Below are 26,789 nucleotides of genomic sequence, written 5' to 3' on the forward strand. Positions count from 1 at the left end.
TAGTTTACCATGATTTTATCTTAGTTTACCTTGATTTACCATATTCTAGCATTATTTACCATGATATACTACATTCTAGTATGATTTACCATTGTTTACTGTGATTCTAGCATGGTTTACCATAGTTTATCATGATTTATCATAGTTTACCATGATTTACCCTGTTCTAGCATGATTTACCATGATATACCACATTCTAACATGATTTACCATAGTTTACCATGGTTTACCTTGATACACCACATTATAGTATTATTTACTATGATTTACCATGTTTCTAGCAATTATGTGAAGTGTCAGTGCAAATGAAGTGATAAACACTGACAAAATCTGATTGTGTTATAATAGTTATTGTTATATAAGTGATTTTTAGAGTCTAAATATGAATGTGAGCACATGTGAAAAGACTTCATTAATAAGTAGAATGGCCAGCAGAGGGCAGAAGAAGACCACTTATTGGCTCACTTTCACTTTAAACTTCATGATTTTCACCTGTTTTCTGGACTAAAGCAAACCAGTTTTTCCATGTTAACTCAATAATGCATGCTTACACACACACACACACACACACACACACACACACACACACACACACACACACACACACACACACACACACACACACACACACACACACACACACAGACAGAGAGAGAAATAGACATACACAAATACAAATATGTTTTTAATGTTTTGGAATATGTTATTGAGAAAATATATTTATTGGTCTATTAGAATTCCTTTGTGATCTAATAATATAAAAAAGAAAAGAAAAAAAAAAGAAAAAAAGATTGCTTTTTAAAGCATTTGTTTGTTTCCCAATACTGAAAACTAATGAAAAGATCATATGTAATACTGCTGCTCCCTCTAGTGGACAGTGGTATTACAGCTCCATCTTACAGTTGAAGTGATTGAATGAATTAATGAATGGGAATTTGGTTTTTCACTTGTATCTCGGGAACCAGAAGGCGAAAAATTCTGAAACTCAGAGCATAGATAGTGCTTGAGGAGCCCTGTTGAATGAGACCATCAATTATTTACTATGATTTACCATGTTTCTAGCGTGATTTACCACATTACTAGCAATTATGTGAAGTGTCAGTGCAAATGAAGTGATAAACACTGACAAAATATGATTGTGTTATAATAGTTATTGTAATATAAGTGTTTTCCATGTTAACTCAATAATGCATGCTTACACACACACACACACACACACACACACACACACACACACACACACACACACACACACACACACACACACACACACACACAAATATGTTTTCAATGTCTTTAGGATGTGTTATTGTGAAAAAATATTTTAATGGTCTAACCATTTCATATATTTCATTGTGATCTATATTATCAGTCCAATAATAATAATAAAAAAATAGCTTTAACCATTTGTTTGTTGGCCAAAGCTTAAAGCTGATAAAAAGATTAATACTATGTCTAATACTATGTCTAATACTGCTGCTCCCTCTAGTTGACAACAGTGGAATTACAGCCTCCATCTTACAGTTGAAGTGTTTGAATGAATGAATGGGAATTTGGTTTTTCACTTATATCTCGGGAACCAGAAGGCGAAAAATTCTGAAACTCAGAGCATAGATAGTGCTTGAGGAGCCCTGTTGAATGAGACCATCGCGGTGTTTTTGGGCGATTGGGCCCGGGCGTTATGACTGTTCAAAGGCATGTCTTTTGGGGCTTTTATCTCTGGAATGCCCAGGGCAAATTACACCACATTTGAATCGAAGCTAGCCAAGGACAGGCCCTTTCCAACGAGCTCTCACACAAGGTTCGGGGTGATTTGGGTCGGGAGTTGCGGTCGTTCAAAGTCGGGGGTCCCGCGGACGTGCCATGCGCGGGGGGCGCGCGCCCGAGGCCCGCGATGACACGTTTCGATCAAGAGCGTGGAGAGGACCTTACCATCAAAATTTGAGCGTGCAACGACTTTCCGTTTTCAAGTTATGAGTGAATTTGTACTGGGGGGGGCGTGGCCTAAATTCCGTTTTACTTTCGTTTTCATGTTAAATGTTAAAATAATGATTTCATAAAGTCTAAATATGAATTATAGAACAATATTAGGGAGTAGTATGATGAAATGACAGCAGGGGGCAGTAAAATACCACTTATTGGCTTAATATGGTAATCATTTTAAGGCTACATATTGAAGTGACCCTATTATAGCTAGTTCAACTTTTTCTGACAATTATTGATCTAGTGAGTCCAGAGAATTGTATTGCACTGTTTTTTAACATTATTTTATAAACATTATATGATCATATGGAAAACACAATTTACAGCCAATACAGGCAATTTACCATACACTGTTAGACCTTACCGGGGTTTTTTACAGTAAAATACTGGCAACACTGTTGCCAGTAAAATACTGTTAATTGTACAGTTCTTTACTGTAGTCTAGTTTGTTTCTGTAAAAATGCACTAAATTCTAATTCAAATGAACTAATTACACTTGCAGAAACCGACTGCCTTAAATTGACCAACTGTAATTTTAGTATTAACTAAAATTTATAATGCATTAATAATGTGAGCAAAGTAAAACTGTGAACTTCTTTCATTTGAGACCACTAAAAAACTATTGTACATAAAAAGATTTCCACTGGACCAGCAACTACACAGTCACTGTCTGTTAAATAAAGCAACATGCAGCATATCATCAATGTTTGTAGATCTTCTCCTGGACTGAAGCACAGGCTCTACTCTTCTGCACAATGGTGACCCAAAAAATTAATTTTACAGTAAACTACTGGCAACAGTGTTGCCAGTATAAACCTGTTTTATAACTTACAGTTTATTACTGTTAAAATACATTTTGTGGGTGTGTCTTTTTATCTTACACTGTTAACCCTTTCAACCCCACAGGAAATCCACACTACAATGAGTAAAAGTAACATTGAGACAGTGTTGCAGTGAGATAATTAAGGGAATATGTAAGTGATTGTTGAGCATTAGTGATGAACACCTGCTGTTAATAAGCAGAATCACTGAAGAAAAGAGAAACACAAGAACAGAAAATAGAGAAACACAATAACTACGACTGACTTCCAGCCATTACACATTATTACACTTATTATTAACCAGTATGACTTTATTTCTGTCATACAGAAGTTGTTATTGAAAATGTTTGTTTGAAGTTACCATTATAGAGATCAGTGTTTGCTTTAGTTGGGATGTTGATGCTAAAACATTAATTTTTCTTTTGCTGCTTGAGCTGTGTTTTTGCAAGTCACACTTGTGCGCACACAGTTTATGAATGATTGTGGTTGTAATGCTTATGATGACAAAATCATTATATTGCTTGTTCATTCACTAAGGAATTAGTTCTTATTCATTCAGAGTTTTATCCTCGATCAAAAGTGTTACATTAGCACTACTGTGAAACTACAGCAATAAATTGCTATGACTCTTTTTTTAACACATCATGCATAAACCAAAAAAAAACAGAGCTACACTATGTTTTAGAAACACAGAGATATCACAATTTAGCACATTAATCTCAACAATGGTGGCAATATTTCTTTCTTTTTTTTTATTCATGCAGCAGTGCATGCTGGGAGTTTTATATTATCCTGGAACCCAGCATGCATTGCGACATGAAACTTTTCACCATTGTTGAGATTCATATGCTGATTGTTGATGTCTGTGTGTGTCTGAGTCTAGCAGGAGTAAAACAAAATTGAATGCACTATATGATTGTTATTTTTCAGAAGACCTGATAGCAGAAATATTGATTTCATTTTGTAGATACACAGATTTATGCTAAACATGACATACCCATAATTTCAATGAATATATACAGGAATAATCTGAAAATCAGATAGTCCAAGATGATTGTGACATCATCACAAAAGAATAAAAACACCTGATCATCTTCCTCTTGACTTTTTCTTGCCATAACAAATGTGTTTTATAAACTCACTGTTACAGCAGTCAGAGAGAGATGAATGGTAAGAAGTTAAGGGACAAGAGACCAACTAAAGCAAATACTGATCTTCATCATGGTGACAACAAATTTTATTATTAACTAAATCTTTGTTAATTCTCAACAAGAACTTTTGTACATGTATGAAAGAAATAATCGTAAACTGGTTTGTAAACTGGTTTCACACTCAGTATTGCTGGAAGTCAGTTGTAGTTTTTGTGTTTCTCTTTTTTCTGTTCTTGTTTGTCTCTCTCCTTCAGTAATTCTGCTTATCAGGTGTTCATCAGTTTCTCAATTCACTCACTTCTTTTCATTCACTCTGTCAAGTGGACTATATTAGTGAACTAATGTAGGGAATAGTGAATGAGGGTATAGGGTGTGATTGGGAAAACAGCCTCTGAGTGTCGATTTTGAGCACTGTTAATTCACAGTATATTCCTGTAGGCTAGTTTTGTTTTCTACGGTATATTACTGTTTTAATGGAAAATGGTATGATATTGTCAGAATTTGGCCTTTTTTTACAGCAAGGGTTAACAGTGTAGGAAATATATGGTTTTAAAGCTTTTTAACAGTTATAGCGCCACCTATCGTCCGATCTACATGAAATTTTGCATGCTTGTTTAGAATGTTAAGGCACATATGCTCACCAATTTTCGTGAAGTTCTGAGTTTTCCTTTAGGATTTATAGGCTTTTGAGTGCATTTTGCCACGCCCATTTTCTTTATGACCCAATATACCCATGCGAAAAATGCAAAAGTTCAACTTTTTTTTGATAATTATTGATCTAAAGAGTCCATAGAATTGTCCTAGACTCGTTTGGTTCTGATCGGGCGAAAAACCTAGGACTAGTTCGCAAAAGTAGGTTTTTAACATAATTACAAATATTTAATGAACGTTTTGATTGACAGCAATGGTTCTTGAGGCAAAGTTGTTCAGCATGAGCAGATCTATCAAATGATATGCATTTTGTGACGATAAGTGTAACACCACGTGGTTACAGAGCCATAAAACTCGTTAGCGCCAACTAGTGGCCGATTTCTTTCAAAATTCTTACAGACCTCTAGGGCCATGAGTCGAACATGCCCGTCGAGTTTCGTTCCGATCGGCCTCCGTTAACCTTGTCTAATAGGTGCTCAAATTCATTGGCCGATGGCGGCCATGTTTTTCGAGATACACCAATGTCCTCATAGACATACATGACACCTTGGACCAAGACACTGCATACCAATTTTCAAGTCAATCGGACTAACGGTTAGGTGGTTATAGCCTGTTTTATGTTTTTTTCATGTTATAGCGCCACCATGTGGCCAATCGCCGCGATTTTTTTACTGTGACCTCAGATTGATCTCTTACAGATGTGTACTGAGTCTGGTGAAGATACCTCATTTACTTCTGGAGTTATAGCCGTTTTAGTAAAATAGGCTCCTCCCACAACGTTCTTTTTGCGCCCCCTAGCGACCGTGAATCGAAATTTCAACTTTTTTTCGATAATTATTGATATTCAGACTCCAGAGAACAATTCTACACTGGTTTGGTTCCGATCGGGCGAAAAACCTAGGACTAGTTCGCAAAAGTAGTTTTTTGACAAAATTCAAAATGGCGGAAAAATTTGCATACCGGAAATGAAATCGGAGATATACGTTTTGTTCTTCAGGAGTCCAGCTTTCCATTGTTATAAGACACTTGAGTCTACAACATACGGTCTAGGAGTTATGACCAGTTTCGCGCTTTTGGTCGCTATAGCGCCACCTATGGGTCAATGGGGGTCATACTCTCTGAACCTCTCCTCGATTTTTGTACTACCATCTGGCAAAGTTTCAAGGTTCCAGCTCTTACGGTTTGGGCTGCACGATGCGTTTTACGGCGGAAGAAAAATAATAATAATTAAAGCTGCAAGCAGCATTTATCGGGGTTCAAGCATTTAAGGCCTTTAAGCACAAAAGCATCAAAAGTTATTAAGTTTTATTTAGCAAGCATGTAACCACTGACATAATAGATGGCATAAAAGACCATTTACAGCCAATACAGGCAATGTACCATAGGAAATATGTGGTTTTAAAGCTTTTTATAGGAGTTATAGTGCCATCTATGGACCGATCTCCATAAAATTGTTTACTGTGACCTCAAATTGAACCCATACACATGTGTACTGAGTTTGGTGAAGATATCTCATTTACTTCTTGAGTTATAGCCATTTTAGTAAAATAGGCTCCTCCCACAATAATTTACCACATTCTAGTATTATTTACTATGATTCTAGCATGATTTACATAGTTTACCATGATTTTATCTTAGTTTACCTTGATTTACCATATTCTAGCATGATTTACCATGATATACTACATTCTAGTATGATTTACCATTGTTTACTGTGATTCTAGCATGGTTTACCATAGTTTATCATGATTTATCATAGTTTACCATGATTTACCCTGTTCTAGCATGATTTACCATGATATACCACATTCTAACATGATTTACCATAGTTTATCATGGTTTACCATGATTTACCCTGTTTTAGCATAGTTTACCATGATTTACCACGTTCTAGAATGATTTGCCAGGATTCTAGCATGGTTTACCTTGATACACCACATTATAGTATTATTCACTATGATTTACCATGTTTCTAGCAATTATGTGAAGTGTCAGTGCAAATGAAGTGATAAACACTGACAAAATCTGATTGTGTTATAATAGTTATTGTTATATAAGTGATTTTTAGAGTCTAAATATGAATGTGAGCACATGTGAAAAGACTTCATTAATAAGTAGAATGGCCAGCAGAGGGCAGAAGAAGACCACTTATTGGCTCACTTTCACTTTAAACTTCATGATTTTCACCAGTTTTCTGGACTAAAGCAAACCAGTTTTTCCATGTTAACTCAATACACACACACACACACACGCACACACACGCACACACACGCACACACACGCACACACACGCACACACACGCACACACACACACACACACACACACACACACACACACACACACACACACACACACACACACACACACACACACACACACACACACACACACACAGAAATAAACATACACAAATGCAAATATGTTTTTAATGTTTTGGAATATGTTATTGAGAAAATATATTTATTGGTCTATTAGAATTCCTTTGTGATCTAATAATATTAAAAAAAAATTTTTTTAAAAAAGATTGCTTTTTAAAGCATTTGTTTGTTTCCCAATACTGAAAACTAATGAAAAGGTCATGCGTAATCCTGCTGCTCCCTCCAGTGGACAGTGGTATTACAGCTTCCATCTTACAGTTGAAGTGTTTGAATGAATTAATGAATGGGAATTTGGTATTTCACTTATATCTCGGGAACCAGAAGGCGAAAAATTCTGAAACTCAGAGCATAGAGAGTGCTTGAGGAGCCCTGTTGAATGAGACCATCAATTATTTACTATGATTTACCATGTTTCTAGCGTGATTTACCACATTACTAGCAATTATGTGAAGTGTCAGTGCAAATGAAGTGATAAACACTGACAAAATATGACTGTGTTATAATAGTTATTGTAATATAAGTGTTTTCCATGTTAACTCAATAATGCATGCTTACACACACACACACACACACACACACACATATACAAATATGTTTTCAATGTCTTTAGGATGTGTTATTGTGAAAAAAATATTTTAATGGTCTAACCATTTCATATATTTCATTGTGATCTATATTATCAGTCCAATAATAATAATACAAAAAAAAATAGCTTTAACCATTTGTTTGTTGGCCAAAGCTGAAAGCTGATAAAAAGATTAATACTATGTCTAATACTGCTGCTCCCTCTAGTTGACAACAGTGGAATTACAGCCTCCATCTTACAGTTGAAGTGTTTGAATGAATGAATGGGAATTTGGTTTTTCACTTATATCTCGGGAACCAGAAGGCGAAAAATTCTGAAATTCAGAGCATAGATAGTTCTTGAGGAGCCCTGTTGAATGAGACCATCGCGGTGTTTTTGGGCGATTGGAGCCCGGAAATATGACCGTTCAAAGGCATATCTATTGGGGCTTTTATCTCTGGAATGCCCAGGGCAAATTACACCACATTTGAATCGAAGCTAGCCAAGAACTGGCCCTTTCCAACGAGCTCTCACACAAGGTTCGGGGTGGTCTGGGTCGGGAGTTTCGGCCGTTCAAAATCGGGGGTCCCACGAATTTGCGATTCGTGGGGGGCGCGCTCCCGAGGCCCGCGATGACACGTTTCGATCAAGAGCCCGGAGAGGACCTTACCATCAAAATTTGAGCGCGCAACGACTTTCCGTTTTCGAGTTATGAATGAATTTGTACTGGGGGGGCGTGGCCTAAATGCCGTTTTACTTTCATTTTCAATTTCCATATCTCAGACAGACAGTGTGACACAATTGTCAATAATAATACTCCAATAGATGAGTTTTGACAAAATGTGATTGTAAATGTTAAAATAATGATTTTATAAAGTCTAAATATGAATTTTATAACAATATTAGGGAGTAGTATGATGAAATGACAGCAGGGGGCAGTAAAATACCACTTATTGGCTTAATATGTCATTATATTCATATAAAATCACCTTTTGAAGAAGTTAAACTTTTTTTCTGATAATTATTGATCTAGAGAGTTCAGAGAATTGTGCTGCACTGGTTTTGAACATTATGATATGAACATTATACGATAATAGATAGAAGACACCATTTACAGCAAATACAGGCAATTTACCATATAGGAAATATATGGTTTTAAAGCGTTTTAACAGTTATAGCGCCAACTATGGTCCGATCTCCATAAAATTTTCCATGCTTCTTTAGCAGGTTATGACACATATGCTCATCAATTTTTGTGAAGTTCTGAGTTTTCGTTTAGGATTTATAGTTATAACTATATAGTTAAGCAGTTTTCTGCACTAAAGCAAACCAGTTTTTCCATGTTAACTCAATCATGCATGCACACACACACACACACACGAAGACAAATGTTGTTGTTGTTTTTTCAATGCTATTGGGATATGTCATAATGAAAATATATTTGAATGGTCTATAAACATTTCACAAAGTCTTTGTTAGCTATTAATCAGAAGATTCAGAATTTATTCAGAAACCTAAGACTACACAAACACATTATGTTGTAGATACAGACATTTGAAATATATGATGTGATAAAACTGTCAATACTAATACTTTAACGGACGGATTTTGACTAAATGTAATTGTAAATGTTAAAATAGTGATTTTATAAATTTTAAACAGCAGGGGGCAGTAAAATACAACTTATTGGCTTAATATGCCATTATATTCATATAATTTTCACCTTTTTAACTGTTATAGAGGCAAATTTTGTCCGATCGGTCTGAAAATTTTCATGCATGTTCAGAGTGATATTTCACTGGCTTTTTAAGAAGGTCTGAGTCATTCATTAAAGAGATATAGGCTTTCGGGGACACTTGGTAAAGGCTACATTTTGAAGTGAACCTATTATATCTATCCAAATGAAGTAGTTCAACTTTTTCTGACAATTATTGACCTAGTGAGTCCAGAGAATTGTATTGCACTAGTTTTGAACATTATGATATGAAAACTATATGATCAGAGATGGAAAAGACCATTTACAGCCAATACAGGCAGTTTACCATAGGAAATATATGGTTTTAAAGCTTTTTAACAGTTATAGCGCCACCTTTGGTCCAATCTCCATAAAATGTTGCATGCTTGTTAATGATGTCATGTCACATATGCTCACCAACTTTTGTGAAGTTCTGAGTTTTCATTTAGGATTTATAGGCTTTTTAGTGTATTTTGCCACGCCCATTTTATAAATGACCCTATTACAGCCATACAAATGCAAAAGTTCAACTTTTTTTTGATAATTATTGATCTAGAGAGTCCAGAGAATTGTCCTAGACTGGTCTGGTTCCGATCGGGCGAAAAACCAGGGACTAGTTCGCAAAAGTAGGTTTTTAACATATTCATGAATATTTAATGAACGGTTTGATTGACAGGAATGGTTCTAGAGGCAAAGTTGTTCAGGATGAGCAGCTCTATCAAATGATATGCATTTTGTGACGATAAGTGTAACACCACGTGATTACAGAGCCATAAAACTCGTTAGCGCCAACTAGTGGCCGATTTCTTTCAAAATTCTTACAGACCTTTAGGGCCATGAGTCGAACATGCCCATCGAGTTTCGTTCCGATCGGCCTCCGTTAACCTTGTCTAATAGGTGCTCAAACTTCATTGGCTGATGGCGGCCATGTTTTTTGAGATACACTAATGTCCTCATAGATATACATGGCACCTTGGACCAAGACACTGCATACCAATTTTCAAGTCAATCGGACTAACGGTCAGGTGGTTATAGCCCATTTTATGTTTTTTTCATGTTATAGCGCCACCATGTGGCCAATCGCCGCGATTTTTTTACTGTGACCTCAGATTGACCTCTTACACATGTGTACCGAGTTTGGTGAAGATACCTCATTTACTTCTGGAGTTATAGCCATTTTAGTAAAATAGGCTCCGCCTTCTTCAAACGTTTTGGCACCCCTTAGCGACCGTGAATCGAAATTTCAACTTTTTTTCGATAATTATTGATATTCAGACTACTGTGAACATTTCTGCACTGGTTTGGTTCCGATCGGGCGAAAAACCAGGGACTAGTTCGCAAAAGTAGGTTTTGGACAAAATCCAAAATGGCGGAAAAATTTGCATACCGGAAATAAAATACCTCCTATATTTCTTGTTCGGCTTGAGCCAAGGATTCCAATGATGTATGACACTTGAAGCTGAGACAAATGGTTATTGAGATATGAGCAAAATAGTGATTTTTTTTTGTTTTTTGCGCTATAGCGCCACCTATTGGCCAATCGGGCTCATACTTTGATAACCTCTCCTCGATTTTTGTACTACCTTGTGGCCAAGTTTCAAGTCTCTAGCTCTTACGGTTTGGGCTGCACGATGCGTTTTAGCGGAGAAGAATAATAATAATAATAATAAAAATCCTTACAATTACAATAGGGTTTCAGCACTTCGTGCTTGAACCCCTAATAAAAATCAGGGCAATAACAATAGGGTTTCAGCACTTCGTGCTTGAACCCCTAATAAGAAGAGACGTTTTGGACAGTTATAGCGCCACCTATTGTCCGATCTTCACGAAACTTGGCATGCTTCTTCACCATGTTAGGACACATATGTCCATCGATTTTTGTGAAGTTTGGTGTTTTCCCTTAGGTTGTATAGGCTTTTGAGTGTTTTTTGTCCCTCCCCTTTCCTAAATGACCCTGTTACAGCCAGGCAAATGCAAAAGTTCAACTTTTTTTCGATAATTATTTATCTAGAGAGTCCAGAGACACAAGCATCAAAAGACATTAAGTTTTATTTAGCAAGCATTTAACAACTGACATAATAGACGGAAAAGACCATTTACAGCCAATACAGGCAGTTAACCATGGGAAATATATGGTTTTAAAGCTTTTTAACAGTTATAGCGCCACCTTTTGTCCGATCTCCATAAAATTTGGCATGCTTGTTAATGATGTTATGTCACATATGCTCACCAATTTTTGTTAAGTTCTGAGTTTTCATTTATGATTTATAGGCATTTTAGTGTATTTTGCCACGCCCCTTTTAATAAATTACCCTATTAAAGCCACCCAAATGCAAAAGTTCAACTTTTTTTCGATAATTATTGATCTAGAGAGTCCAGAGAATTGTCCTAGACTGGTCTGGTTCCGATCGGGCGAAAAACCAGGGACTAGTTCGCAAAAGTAGGTTTTTAACATATTCATGAATATTTAATGAACGGTTTGATTGACAGCAATGGTTCTTGAGGCAAAGTTGTTCAGCATGAGCAGATCTATCAAATGATATGCATTTTGTGATGATAAGTGTAACACCACGTGATTACAGAGCCATAAACCTCGTTAGCGCCAACTAGTGGCCGATTTCTTTCAAAATTCTTACAGACCTCTAGGGGCTTGAGCCGAACATGCCCACCGAGTTTCGCTCCGATCAGACTTCGTTAACGGTGCTCAAACCTCATTGGCCAATGGCGGCCATGTTTTTCGAGATACGCCAATATCCTTTTAGACGTACGTGGCCCCTTGGGCCAAGACACTGCATACCAAGTTTCAAGTCATTCGGAAAAACGGTCAGGTGTCTATACGTTTTTTTTATTTTATAGCGCCACCATGTGGCCAATCTACGCAATTTTTTTACTCTGACCTTAGATTGACATCTTACACATGTGTACCAAGTTTGGTGAAGTTTACTTAATTACTTCTTGAGTTATAGCCATTTTAGTAAAATAGGCTCCTCCCACAACGTTAATTTTGCACCCCCTAGCGACCATGAATCGAAATTTCAACTTTTTTTCGATAATTATTGATCTACAGACTCCAGAGAACAATTCTGCACTAGTTTGGTTCCGATCGGGCGAAAAACCAGGGACTAGTTCGCAAAAGTAGGTTTATGACAAAATTCAAAATGGCGAAAAATCTATCATGGCGGAAATGAAATCGGAGATATACGTTTTTTTCTTCAGGAGCTCTGGATTTCAATGATATAAGACACTTGAAGCTACGCCTTACGGTCTGGGAGTTCTGAGCAGTTTCGCGCTATTGATTGCTATAGCGCCACCTATGGGCCGATTGGGCTGAGTCCGTGTATCTGAGTAGCGAGCAATAGTACTACCATCTGGCAAAGTTTCAAGTCTCTAGGTCTTACGGTTTGGGCTGCACGATGCGTTTTATGGCGGAAAAATAATAATAATAAAAATCAGGACAATTACAATAGGGTTTCAGCACTTCGTGCTTGAACCCCTAATAAAAATCAGGGCAATAACAATAGGGTTTCAGCACTTCGTGCTTGAACCCCTAATAAGAAGAGACGTTTTTGCCAGTTATAGCGCCACCTATTGTCCGATCTTCACGAAACTTGGCATGCTTCTTCACCATGTTAGGACACATATGTCCATCGATTTTTGTGAAGTTTGATGTTTTCCCTTAGGTTTTATAGGCTTTTGAGTGTTTTTTGTCCCTCCACTTTCCTAAATGACCCTGTTACAGCCAGGCAAATGCTAAAGTTCAACTTTTTTTCGATAATTATTTATCTAGAGAGTCCAGAGAATTGTCCTAGACTGGTCTGGTTCCAATTGGACCAAAAACCAGGGACTAGTTCGCCAAAGTAGGCATTGGACAAAAGTGGCCATATAAATTTTTTTTTTGCTCAAATCGCGATTTGGAGATAGCCAGGTTGTTCGTCTGGAGCCAGGGATCACAGTGATGCTAAATTTGAGCCTCTATGACAAAGTATGTAGGAGTTATGACCAATTTAGTAAATGTGGTCATTATAGCACCACCTATGGGCCGATTGGGCTCAGTCCGTGTATCTGAGTAGCGAGCAATACTACTACCATCTGGCCAAGTTTCAAGTCTCTAGGTCTTACGGTTTGGGCTGCACGATGCGTTTTAGGGAAGAATAATAATAATAATAAAAATCAGGGCAATAACAATAGGGTTTCAGCACTTCGTGCTTGAACCCCTAATAAGAAGAGACGTTTTTGCCAGTTATAGCGCCACCTATTGTCCGATCTTCACGAAACTTGGCATGCTTCTTCACCATGTTAGGACACATATGTCCATCGATTTTTGTGAAGTTTGATGTTTTCCCTTAGGTTTTATAGGCTTTTGAGTGTTTTTTGTCCCTCCACTTTCCTAAATGACCCTGTTACAGCCAGGCAAATGCTAAAGTTCAACTTTTTTTCGATAATTATTTATCTAGAGAGTCCAGAGAATTGTCCTAGACTGGTCTGGTTCCAATTGGACCAAAAACCAGGGACTAGTTCGCCAAAGTAGGCATTGGACAAAAGTGGCCATATAAATTTTTTTTGCTCAAATCGCGATTTGGAGATAGCCAGGTTGTTCGTCTGGAGCCAGGGATCACAGTGATGCTAAATTTGAGCCTCTATGACAAAGTATGTAGGAGTTATGACCAATTTAGTAAATGTGGTCATTATAGCACCACCTATGGGCCGATTGGGCTCAGTCCGTGTATCTGAGTAGCGAGCAATACTACTACCATCTGGCCAAGTTTCAAGTCTCTAGGTCTTACGGTTTGGGCTGCACGATGCGTTTTAGGGAAGAATAATAATAATAATAAAAATCAGGGCAATAACAATAGGGTTTCAGCACTTCGTGCTTGAACCCCTAATAAGAAGAGACGTTTTTGCCAGTTATAGCGCCACCTATTGTCCGATCTTCACGAAACTTGGCATGCTTCTTCACCATGTTAGGACACATATGTCCATCGATTTTTGTGAAGTTTGATGTTTTCCCTTAGGTTTTATAGGCTTTTGAGTGTTTTTTGTCCCTCCACTTTCCTAAATGACCCTGTTACAGCCAGGCAAATGCTAAAGTTCAACTTTTTTTCGATAATTATTTATCTAGAGAGTCCAGAGAATTGTCCTAGACTGGTCTGGTTCCAATTGGACCAAAAACCAGGGACTAGTTCGCCAAAGTAGGCATTGGACAAAAGTGGCCATATAAATTTTTTTTGCTCAAATCGCGATTTGGAGATAGCCAGGTTGTTCGTCTGGAGCCAGGGATCACAGTGATGCTAAATTTGAGCCTCTATGACAAAGTATGTAGGAGTTATGACCAATTTAGTAAATGTGGTCATTATAGCACCACCTATGGGCCGATTGGGCTCAGTCCGTGTATCTGAGTAGCGAGCAATACTACTACCATCTGGCCAAGTTTCAAGTCTCTAGGTCTTACGGTTTGGGCTGCACGATGCGTTTTAGGGAAGAATAATAATAATAATAAAAATCAGGGCAATAACAATAGGGTTTCAGCACTTCGTGCTTGAACCCCTAAAAATCAGGACAATTACAATAGGGTTTCAGCACTTCGTGCTTGAACCCCTAATAATAATAAAAATCAGTACAATTACAATAGGGTTTCAGCACTTCGTGCTTGAACCCCTAATAAAAATCAGGGCAATAACAATAGGGTTTCAGCACTTCGTGCTTGAACCCCTAATAAGAAGAGACGTTTTTGCCAGTTATAGCGCCACCTATTGTCCGATCTTCACGAAACTTGGCATGCTTCTTCACCATGTTAGGACACATATGTCCATCGATTTTTGTGAAGTTTGATGTTTTCCCTTAGGTTTTATAGGCTTTTGAGTGTTTTTTGTCCCTCCACTTTCCTAAATGACCCTGTTACAGCCAGGCAAATGCTAAAGTTCAACTTTTTTTCGATAATTATTTATCTAGAGAGTCCAGAGAATTGTCCTAGACTGGTCTGGTTCCAATTGGACCAAAAACCAGGGACTAGTTCGCCAAAGTAGGCATTGGACAAAAGTGGCCATATAAATTTTTTTTGCTCAAATCGCGATTTGGAGATAGCCAGGTTGTTCGTCTGGAGCCAGGGATCACAGTGATGCTAAATTTGAGCCTCTATGACAAAGTATGTAGGAGTTATGACCAATTTAGTAAATGTGGTCATTATAGCACCACCTATGGGCCGATTGGGCTCAGTCCGTGTATCTGAGTAGCGAGCAATACTACTACCATCTGGCCAAGTTTCAAGTCTCTAGGTCTTACGGTTTGGGCTGCACGATGCGTTTTAGGGAAGAATAATAATAATAATAAAAATCAGGGCAATAACAATAGGGTTTCAGCACTTCGTGCTTGAACCCCTAAAAATCAGGACAATTACAATAGGGTTTCAGCACTTCGTGCTTGAACCCCTAATAATAATAAAAATCAGTACAATTACAATAGGGTTTCAGCACTTCGTGCTTGAACCCCTAATAAAAATCAGGGCAATAACAATAGGGTTTCAGCACTTCGTGCTTGAACCCCTAATAAGAAGAGACGTTTTTGCCAGTTATAGCGCCACCTATTGTCCGATCTTCACGAAACTTGGCATGCTTCTTCACCATGTTAGGACACATATGTCCATCGATTTTTGTGAAGTTTGATGTTTTCCCTTAGGTTTTATAGGCTTTTGAGTGTTTTTTGTCCCTCCACTTTCCTAAATGACCCTGTTACAGCCAGGCAAATGCTAAAGTTCAACTTTTTTTCGATAATTATTTATCTAGAGAGTCCAGAGAATTGTCCTAGACTGGTCTGGTTCCAATTGGACCAAAAACCAGGGACTAGTTCGCCAAAGTAGGCATTGGACAAAAGTGGCCATATAAATTTTTTTTGCTCAAATCGCGATTTGGAGATAGCCAGGTTGTTCGTCTGGAGCCAGGGATCACAGTGATGCTAAATTTGAGCCTCTATGACAAAGTATGTAGGAGTTATGACCAATTTAGTAAATGTGGTCATTATAGCACCACCTATGGGCCGATTGGGCTCAGTCCGTGTATCTGAGTAGCGAGCAATACTACTACCATCTGGCCAAGTTTCAAGTCTCTAGGTCTTACGGTTTGGGCTGCACGATGCGTTTTAGGGAAGAATAATAATAATAATAAAAATCAGGGCAATAACAATAGGGTTTCAGCACTTCGTGCTTGAACCCCTAAAAATCAGGACAATTACAATAGGGTTTCAGCACTTCGTGCTTGAACCCCTAATAATAATAAAAATCAGTACAATTACAATAGGGTTTCAGCACTTCGTGCTTGAACCCCTAATAAAAATCAGGGCAATAACAATAGGGTTTCAGCACTTCGTGCTTGAACCCCTAATAAGAAGAGACGTTTTTGCCAGTTATAGCGCCACCTATTGTCCGATCTTCACGAAACTTGGCATGCTTCTTCACCATGTTAGGACACATATGTCCATCGATTTTTGTGAAGTTTGATGTTTTCCCTTAGGTTTTATAGGCTTTTGAGTGTTTTTTGTCCCTCCACTTTCCTAAATGACCCTGTTACAGCCAGGCAAATGCTAAAGTTCAACTTTTTTTCGATAATTATTTATCTAGAGAGTCCAGAGAATTGTCCTAGACTGGTCTGGTTCCAATTGGACCAAAAACCAGGGACTAGTTCGCCAAAGTAGGCATTGGACAAAAGTGGCCATATAAATTTTTTTGCTCAAATCGCGATTTGGAGATAGCCAGGTTGTTCGTCTGGAGCCAGGGATCACAGTGATGCTAAATTTGAGCCTCTATGACAAAGTATGTAGGAGTTATGACCAATTTAGTAAATGTGGTCATTATAGCACCACCTATGGGCCGATTGGGCTCAGTCCGTGTATCTGAGTAGCGAGCAATACTACTACCATCTGGCCAAGTTTCAAGTCTCTAGGTCTTACGGTTTGGGCTGCACGATGCGTTTTAGGGAAGAATAATAATAATAATAAAAATCAGGGCAATAACAATAGGGTTTCAGCACTTCGTGCTTGAACCCCTAATAAGAAGAGACGTTTTTGCCAGTTATAGCGCCACCTATTGTCCGATCTTCACGAAACTTGGCATGCTTCTTCACCATGTTAGGACACATATGTCCATCGATTTTTGTGAAGTTTGATGTTTTCCCTTAGGTTTTATAGGCTTTTGAGTGTTTTTTGTCCCTCCACTTTCCTAAATGACCCTGTTACAGCCAGGCAAATGCTAAAGTTCAACTTTTTTTCGATAATTATTTATCTAGAGAGTCCAGAGAATTGTCCTAGACTGGTCTGGTTCCAATTGGACCAAAAACCAGGGACTAGTTCGCCAAAGTAGGCATTGGACAAAAGTGGCCATATAAATTTTTTTTGCTCAAATCGCGATTTGGAGATAGCCAGGTTGTTCGTCTGGAGCCAGGGATCACAGTGATGCTAAATTTGAGCCTCTATGACAAAGTATGTAGGAGTTATGACCAATTTAGTAAATGTGGTCATTATAGCACCACCTATGGGCCGATTGGGCTCAGTCCGTGTATCTGAGTAGCGAGCAATACTACTACCATCTGGCCAAGTTTCAAGTCTCTAGGTCTTACGGTTTGGGCTGCACGATGCGTTTTAGGGAAGAATAATAATAATAATAAAAATCAGGGCAATAACAATAGGGTTTCAGCACTTCGTGCTTGAACCCCTAAAAATCAGGACAATTACAATAGGGTTTCAGCACTTCGTGCTTGAACCCCTAATAATAATAAAAATCAGTACAATTACAATAGGGTTTCAGCACTTCGTGCTTGAACCCCTAATAAAAATCAGGGCAATAACAATAGGGTTTCAGCACTTCGTGCTTGAACCCCTAATAAGAAGAGACGTTTTTGCCAGTTATAGCGCCACCTATTGTCCGATCTTCACGAAACTTGGCATGCTTCTTCACCATGTTAGGACACATATGTCCATCGATTTTTGTGAAGTTTGATGTTTTCCCTTAGGTTTTATAGGCTTTTGAGTGTTTTTTGTCCCTCCACTTTCCTAAATGACCCTGTTACAGCCAGGCAAATGCTAAAGTTCAACTTTTTTTCGATAATTATTTATCTAGAGAGTCCAGAGAATTGTCCTAGACTGGTCTGGTTCCAATTGGACCAAAAACCAGGGACTAGTTCGCCAAAGTAGGCATTGGACAAAAGTGGCCATATAAATTTTTTTTGCTCAAATCGCGATTTGGAGATAGCCAGGTTGTTCGTCTGGAGCCAGGGATCACAGTGATGCTAAATTTGAGCCTCTATGACAAAGTATGTAGGAGTTATGACCAATTTAGTAAATGTGGTCATTATAGCACCACCTATGGGCCGATTGGGCTCAGTCCGTGTATCTGAGTAGCGAGCAATACTACTACCATCTGGCCAAGTTTCAAGTCTCTAGGTCTTACGGTTTGGGCTGCACGATGCGTTTTAGGGAAGAATAATAATAATAATAAAAATCAGGGCAATAACAATAGGGTTTCAGCACTTCGTGCTTGAACCCCTAAAAATCAGGACAATTACAATAGGGTTTCAGCACTTCGTGCTTGAACCCCTAATAATAATAAAAATCAGTACAATTACAATAGGGTTTCAGCACTTCGTGCTTGAACCCCTAATAAAAATCAGGGCAATAACAATAGGGTTTCAGCACTTCGTGCTTGAACCCCTAATAAGAAGAGACGTTTTTGCCAGTTATAGCGCCACCTATTGTCCGATCTTCACGAAACTTGGCATGCTTCTTCACCATGTTAGGACACATATGTCCATCGATTTTTGTGAAGTTTGATGTTTTCCCTTAGGTTTTATAGGCTTTTGAGTGTTTTTTGTCCCTCCACTTTCCTAAATGACCCTGTTACAGCCAGGCAAATGCTAAAGTTCAACTTTTTTTCGATAATTATTTATCTAGAGAGTCCAGAGAATTGTCCTAGACTGGTCTGGTTCCAATTGGACCAAAAACCAGGGACTAGTTCGCCAAAGTAGGCATTGGACAAAAGTGGCCATATAAATTTTTTTTGCTCAAATCGCGATTTGGAGATAGCCAGGTTGTTCGTCTGGAGCCAGGGATCACAGTGATGCTAAATTTGAGCCTCTATGACAAAGTATGTAGGAGTTATGACCAATTTAGTAAATGTGGTCATTATAGCACCACCTATGGGCCGATTGGGCTCAGTCCGTGTATCTGAGTAGCGAGCAATACTACTACCATCTGGCCAAGTTTCAAGTCTCTAGGTCTTACGGTTTGGGCTGCACGATGCGTTTTAGGGAAGAATAATAATAATAATAAAAATCAGGGCAATAACAATAGGGTTTCAGCACTTCGTGCTTGAACCCCTAATAAGAAGAGACGTTTTTGCCAGTTATAGCGCCACCTATTGTCCGATCTTCACGAAACTTGGCATGCTTCTTCACCATGTTAGGACACATATGTCCATCGATTTTTGTGAAGTTTGATGTTTTCCCTTAGGTTTTATAGGCTTTTGAGTGTTTTTTGTCCCTCCACTTTCCTAAATGACCCTGTTACAGCCAGGCAAATGCTAAAGTTCAACTTTTTTTCGATAATTATTTATCTAGAGAGTCCAGAGAATTGTCCTAGACTGGTCTGGTTCCAATTGGACCAAAAACCAGGGACTAGTTCGCCAAAGTAGGCATTGGACAAAAGTGGCCATATAAATTTTTTTTGCTCAAATCGCGATTTGGAGATAGCCAGGTTGTTCGTCTGGAGCCAGGGATCACAGTGATGCTAAATTTGAGCCTCTATGACAAAGTATGTAGGAGTTATGACCAATTTAGTAAATGTGGTCATTATAGCACCACCTATGGGCCGATTGGGCTCAGTCCGTGTATCTGAGTAGCGAGCAATACTACTACCATCTGGCCAAGTTTCAAGTCTCTAGGTCTTACGGTTTGGGCTGCACGATGCGTTTTAGGGAAGAATAATAATAATAATAAAAATCAGGGCAATAACAATAGGGTTTCAGCACTTCGTGCTTGAACCCCTAAAAATCAGGACAATTACAATAGGGTTTCAGCACTTCGTGCTTGAACCCCTAATAATAATAAAAATCAGTACAATTACAATAGGGTTTCAGCACTTCGTGCTTGAACCCCTAATAAAAATCAGGGCAATAACAATAGGGTTTCAGCACTTCGTGCTTGAACCCCTAATAAGAAGAGACGTTTTTGCCAGTTATAGCGCCACCTATTGTCCGATCTTCACGAAACTTGGCATGCTTCTTCACCATGTTAGGACACATATGTCCATCGATTTTTGTGAAGTTTGATGTTTTCCCTTAGGTTTTATAGGCTTTTGAGTGTTTTTTGTCCCTCCACTTTCCTAAATGACCCTGTTACAGCCAGGCAAATGCTAAAGTTCAACTTTTTTTCGATAATTATTTATCTAGAGAGTCCAGAGAATTGTCCTAGACTGGTCTGGTTCCAATTGGACCAAAAACCAGGGACTAGTTCGCCAAAGTAGGCATTGGACAAAAGTGGCCATATAAATTTTTTTTGCTCAAATCGCGATTTGGAGATAGCCAGGTTGTTCGTCTGGAGCCAGGGATCACAGTGATGCTAAATTTGAGCCTCTATGACAAAGTATGTAGGAGTTATGACCAATTTAGTAAATGTGGTCATTATAGCACCACCTATGGGCCGATTGGGCTCAGTCCGTGTATCTGAGTAGCGAGCAATACTACTACCATCTGGCCAAGTTTCAAGTCTCTAGGTCTTACGGTTTGGGCTGCACGATGCGTTTTAGGGAAGAATAATAATAATAATAAAAATCAGGGCAATAACAATAGGGTTTCAGCACTTCGTGCTTGAACCCCTAATAAGAAGAGACGTTTTTGCCAGTTATAGCGCCACCTATTGTCCGATCTTCACGAAACTTGGCATGCTTCTTCACCATGTTAGGACACATATGTCCATCGATTTTTGTGAAGTTTGATGTTTTCCCTTAGGTTTTATAGGCTTTTGAGTGTTTTTTGTCCCTCCACTTTCCTAAATGACCCTGTTACAGCCAGGCAAATGCTAAAGTTCAACTTTTTTTCGATAATTATTTATCTAGAGAGTCCAGAGAATTGTCCTAGACTGGTCTGGTTCCAATTGGACCAAAAACCAGGGACTAGTTCGCCAAAGTAGGCATTGGACAAAAGTGGCCATATAAATTTTTTTTGCTCAAATCGCGATTTGGAGATAGCCAGGTTGTTCGTCTGGAGCCAGGGATCACAGTGATGCTAAATTTGAGCCTCTATGACAAAGTATGTAGGAGTTATGACCAATTTAGTAAATGTGGTCATTATAGCACCACCTATGGGCCGATTGGGCTCAGTCCGTGTATCTGAGTAGCGAGCAATACTACTACCATCTGGCCAAGTTTCAAGTCTCTAGGTCTTACGGTTTGGGCTGCACGATGCGTTTTAGGGAAGAATAATAATAATAATAAAAATCAGGGCAATAACAATAGGGTTTCAGCACTTCGTGCTTGAACCCCTAAAAATCAGGACAATTACAATAGGGTTTCAGCACTTCGTGCTTGAACCCCTAATAATAATAAAAATCAGTACAATTACAATAGGGTTTCAGCACTTCGTGCTTGAACCCCTAATAAAAATCAGGGCAATAACAATAGGGTTTCAGCACTTCGTGCTTGAACCCCTAATAAGAAGAGACGTTTTTGCCAGTTATAGCGCCACCTATTGTCCGATCTTCACGAAACTTGGCATGCTTCTTCACCATGTTAGGACACATATGTCCATCGATTTTTGTGAAGTTTGATGTTTTCCCTTAGGTTTTATAGGCTTTTGAGTGTTTTTTGTCCCTCCACTTTCCTAAATGACCCTGTTACAGCCAGGCAAATGCTAAAGTTCAACTTTTTTTCGATAATTATTTATCTAGAGAGTCCAGAGAATTGTCCTAGACTGGTCTGGTTCCAATTGGACCAAAAACCAGGGACTAGTTCGCCAAAGTAGGCATTGGACAAAAGTGGCCATATAAATTTTTTTTGCTCAAATCGCGATTTGGAGATAGCCAGGTTGTTCGTCTGGAGCCAGGGATCACAGTGATGCTAAATTTGAGCCTCTATGACAAAGTATGTAGGAGTTATGACCAATTTAGTAAATGTGGTCATTATAGCACCACCTATGGGCCGATTGGGCTCAGTCCGTGTATCTGAGTAGCGAGCAATACTACTACCATCTGGCCAAGTTTCAAGTCTCTAGGTCTTACGGTTTGGGCTGCACGATGCGTTTTAGGGAAGAATAATAATAATAATAAAAATCAGGGCAATAACAATAGGGTTTCAGCACTTCGTGCTTGAACCCCTAATAAGAAGAGACGTTTTTGCCAGTTATAGCGCCACCTATTGTCCGATCTTCACGAAACTTGGCATGCTTCTTCACCATGTTAGGACACATATGTCCATCGATTTTTGTGAAGTTTGATGTTTTCCCTTAGGTTTTATAGGCTTTTGAGTGTTTTTTGTCCCTCCACTTTCCTAAATGACCCTGTTACAGCCAGGCAAATGCTAAAGTTCAACTTTTTTTCGATAATTATTTATCTAGAGAGTCCAGAGAATTGTCCTAGACTGGTCTGGTTCCAATTGGACCAAAAACCAGGGACTAGTTCGCCAAAGTAGGCATTGGACAAAAGTGGCCATATAAATTTTTTTTGCTCAAATCGCGATTTGGAGATAGCCAGGTTGTTCGTCTGGAGCCAGGGATCACAGTGATGCTAAATTTGAGCCTCTATGACAAAGTATGTAGGAGTTATGACCAATTTAGTAAATGTGGTCATTATAGCACCACCTATGGGCCGATTGGGCTCAGTCCGTGTATCTGAGTAGCGAGCAATACTACTACCATCTGGCCAAGTTTCAAGTCTCTAGGTCTTACGGTTTGGGCTGCACGATGCGTTTTAGGGAAGAATAATAATAATAATAAAAATCAGGGCAATAACAATAGGGTTTCAGCACTTCGTGCTTGAACCCCTAAAAATCAGGACAATTACAATAGGGTTTCAGCACTTCGTGCTTGAACCCCTAATAATAATAAAAATCAGTACAATTACAATAGGGTTTCAGCACTTCGTGCTTGAACCCCTAATAAAAATCAGGGCAATAACAATAGGGTTTCAGCACTTCGTGCTTGAACCCCTAATAAGAAGAGACGTTTTTGCCAGTTATAGCGCCACCTATTGTCCGATCTTCACGAAACTTGGCATGCTTCTTCACCATGTTAGGACACATATGTCCATCGATTTTTGTGAAGTTTGATGTTTTCCCTTAGGTTTTATAGGCTTTTGAGTGTTTTTTGTCCCTCCACTTTCCTAAATGACCCTGTTACAGCCAGGCAAATGCTAAAGTTCAACTTTTTTTCGATAATTATTTATCTAGAGAGTCCAGAGAATTGTCCTAGACTGGTCTGGTTCCAATTGGACCAAAAACCAGGGACTAGTTCGCCAAAGTAGGCATTGGACAAAAGTGGCCATATAAATTTTTTTTGCTCAAATCGCGATTTGGAGATAGCCAGGTTGTTCGTCTGGAGCCAGGGATCACAGTGATGCTAAATTTGAGCCTCTATGACAAAGTATGTAGGAGTTATGACCAATTTAGTAAATGTGGTCATTATAGCACCACCTATGGGCCGATTGGGCTCAGTCCGTGTATCTGAGTAGCGAGCAATACTACTACCATCTGGCCAAGTTTCAAGTCTCTAGGTCTTACGGTTTGGGCTGCACGATGCGTTTTAGGGAAGAATAATAATAATAATAAAAATCAGGGCAATAACAATAGGGTTTCAGCACTTCGTGCTTGAACCCCTAATAAGAAGAGACGTTTTTGCCAGTTATAGCGCCACCTATTGTCCGATCTTCACGAAACTTGGCATGCTTCTTCACCATGTTAGGACACATATGTCCATCGATTTTTGTGAAGTTTGATGTTTTCCCTTAGGTTTTATAGGCTTTTGAGTGTTTTTTGTCCCTCCACTTTCCTAAATGACCCTGTTACAGCCAGGCAAATGCTAAAGTTCAACTTTTTTTCGATAATTATTTATCTAGAGAGTCCAGAGAATTGTCCTAGACTGGTCTGGTTCCAATTGGACCAAAAACCAGGGACTAGTTCGCCAAAGTAGGCATTGGACAAAAGTGGCCATATAAATTTTTTTTGCTCAAATCGCGATTTGGAGATAGCCAGGTTGTTCGTCTGGAGCCAGGGATCACAGTGATGCTAAATTTGAGCCTCTATGACAAAGTATGTAGGAGTTATGACCAATTTAGTAAATGTGGTCATTATAGCACCACCTATGGGCCGATTGGGCTCAGTCCGTGTATCTGAGTAGCGAGCAATACTACTACCATCTGGCCAAGTTTCAAGTCTCTAGGTCTTACGGTTTGGGCTGCACGATGCGTTTTAGGGAAGAATAATAATAATAATAAAAATCAGGGCAATAACAATAGGGTTTCAGCACTTCGTGCTTGAACCCCTAAAAATCAGGACAATTACAATAGGGTTTCAGCACTTCGTGCTTGAACCCCTAATAATAATAAAAATCAGTACAATTACAATAGGGTTTCAGCACTTCGTGCTTGAACCCCTAATAAAAATCAGGGCAATAACAATAGGGTTTCAGCACTTCGTGCTTGAACCCCTAATAAGAAGAGACGTTTTTGCCAGTTATAGCGCCACCTATTGTCCGATCTTCACGAAACTTGGCATGCTTCTTCACCATGTTAGGACACATATGTCCATCGATTTTTGTGAAGTTTGATGTTTTCCCTTAGGTTTTATAGGCTTTTGAGTGTTTTTTGTCCCTCCACTTTCCTAAATGACCCTGTTACAGCCAGGCAAATGCTAAAGTTCAACTTTTTTTCGATAATTATTTATCTAGAGAGTCCAGAGAATTGTCCTAGACTGGTCTGGTTCCAATTGGACCAAAAACCAGGGACTAGTTCGCCAAAGTAGGCATTGGACAAAAGTGGCCATATAAATTTTTTTTGCTCAAATCGCGATTTGGAGATAGCCAGGTTGTTCGTCTGGAGCCAGGGATCACAGTGATGCTAAATTTGAGCCTCTATGACAAAGTATGTAGGAGTTATGACCAATTTAGTAAATGTGGTCATTATAGCACCACCTATGGGCCGATTGGGCTCAGTCCGTGTATCTGAGTAGCGAGCAATACTACTACCATCTGGCCAAGTTTCAAGTCTCTAGGTCTTACGGTTTGGGCTGCACGATGCGTTTTAGGGAAGAATAATAATAATAATAAAAATCAGGGCAATAACAATAGGGTTTCAGCACTTCGTGCTTGAACCCCTAAAAATCAGGACAATTACAATAGGGTTTCAGCACTTCGTGCTTGAACCCCTAATAATAATAAAAATCAGTACAATTACAATAGGGTTTCAGCACTTCGTGCTTGAACCCCTAATAAAAATCAGGGCAATAACAATAGGGTTTCAGCACTTCGTGCTTGAACCCCTAATAAGAAGAGACGTTTTTGCCAGTTATAGCGCCACCTATTGTCCGATCTTCACGAAACTTGGCATGCTTCTTCACCATGTTAGGACACATATGTCCATCGATTTTTGTGAAGTTTGATGTTTTCCCTTAGGTTTTATAGGCTTTTGAGTGTTTTTTGTCCCTCCACTTTCCTAAATGACCCTGTTACAGCCAGGCAAATGCTAAAGTTCAACTTTTTTTCGATAATTATTTATCTAGAGAGTCCAGAGAATTGTCCTAGACTGGTCTGGTTCCAATTGGACCAAAAACCAGGGACTAGTTCGCCAAAGTAGGCATTGGACAAAAGTGGCCATATAAATTTTTTTTTGCTCAAATCGCGATTTGGAGATAGCCAGGTTGTTCGTCTGGAGCCAGGGATCACAGTGATGCTAAATTTGAGCCTCTATGACAAAGTATGTAGGAGTTATGACCAATTTAGTAAATGTGGTCATTATAGCACCACCTATGGGCCGATTGGGCTCAGTCCGTGTATCTGAGTAGCGAGCAATACTACTACCATCTGGCCAAGTTTCAAGTCTCTAGGTCTTACGGTTTGGGCTGCACGATGCGTTTTAGGGAAGAATAATAATAATAATAAAAATCAGGGCAATAACAATAGGGTTTCAGCACTTCGTGCTTGAACCCCTAAAAATCAGGACAATTACAATAGGGTTTCAGCACTTCGTGCTTGAACCCCTAATAATAATAAAAATCAGTACAATTACAATAGGGTTTCAGCACTTCGTGCTTGAACCCCTAATAAAAATCAGGGCAATAACAATAGGGTTTCAGCACTTCGTGCTTGAACCCCTAATAAGAAGAGACGTTTTTGCCAGTTATAGCGCCACCTATTGTCCGATCTTCACGAAACTTGGCATGCTTCTTCACCATGTTAGGACACATATGTCCATCGATTTTTGTGAAGTTTGATGTTTTCCCTTAGGTTTTATAGGCTTTTGAGTGTTTTTTGTCCCTCCAC

At 38.9% G+C, this 26,789-nt stretch overlaps 1 protein-coding gene across 1 annotated transcript in view; it reads right to left on the reverse strand.

Annotated features, from left to right (window-relative positions):
* The window catches only part of LOC309499726 (GTPase IMAP family member 7-like), a gene marked incomplete at its 5' end in the record, with an annotated part of 224,304 nt that overhangs the window by 85,121 nt on the left and 112,394 nt on the right, over positions 1–26,789 (reverse strand). The gene's annotated exons all lie outside the window — the stretch shown is intronic.

Source organism: Leuciscus leuciscus (genome assembly GCF_965113295.1).
Source record: "Leuciscus leuciscus genome assembly, chromosome: 1".
Taxonomy (NCBI): Eukaryota; Metazoa; Chordata; class Actinopteri; order Cypriniformes; family Leuciscidae; genus Leuciscus; species Leuciscus leuciscus.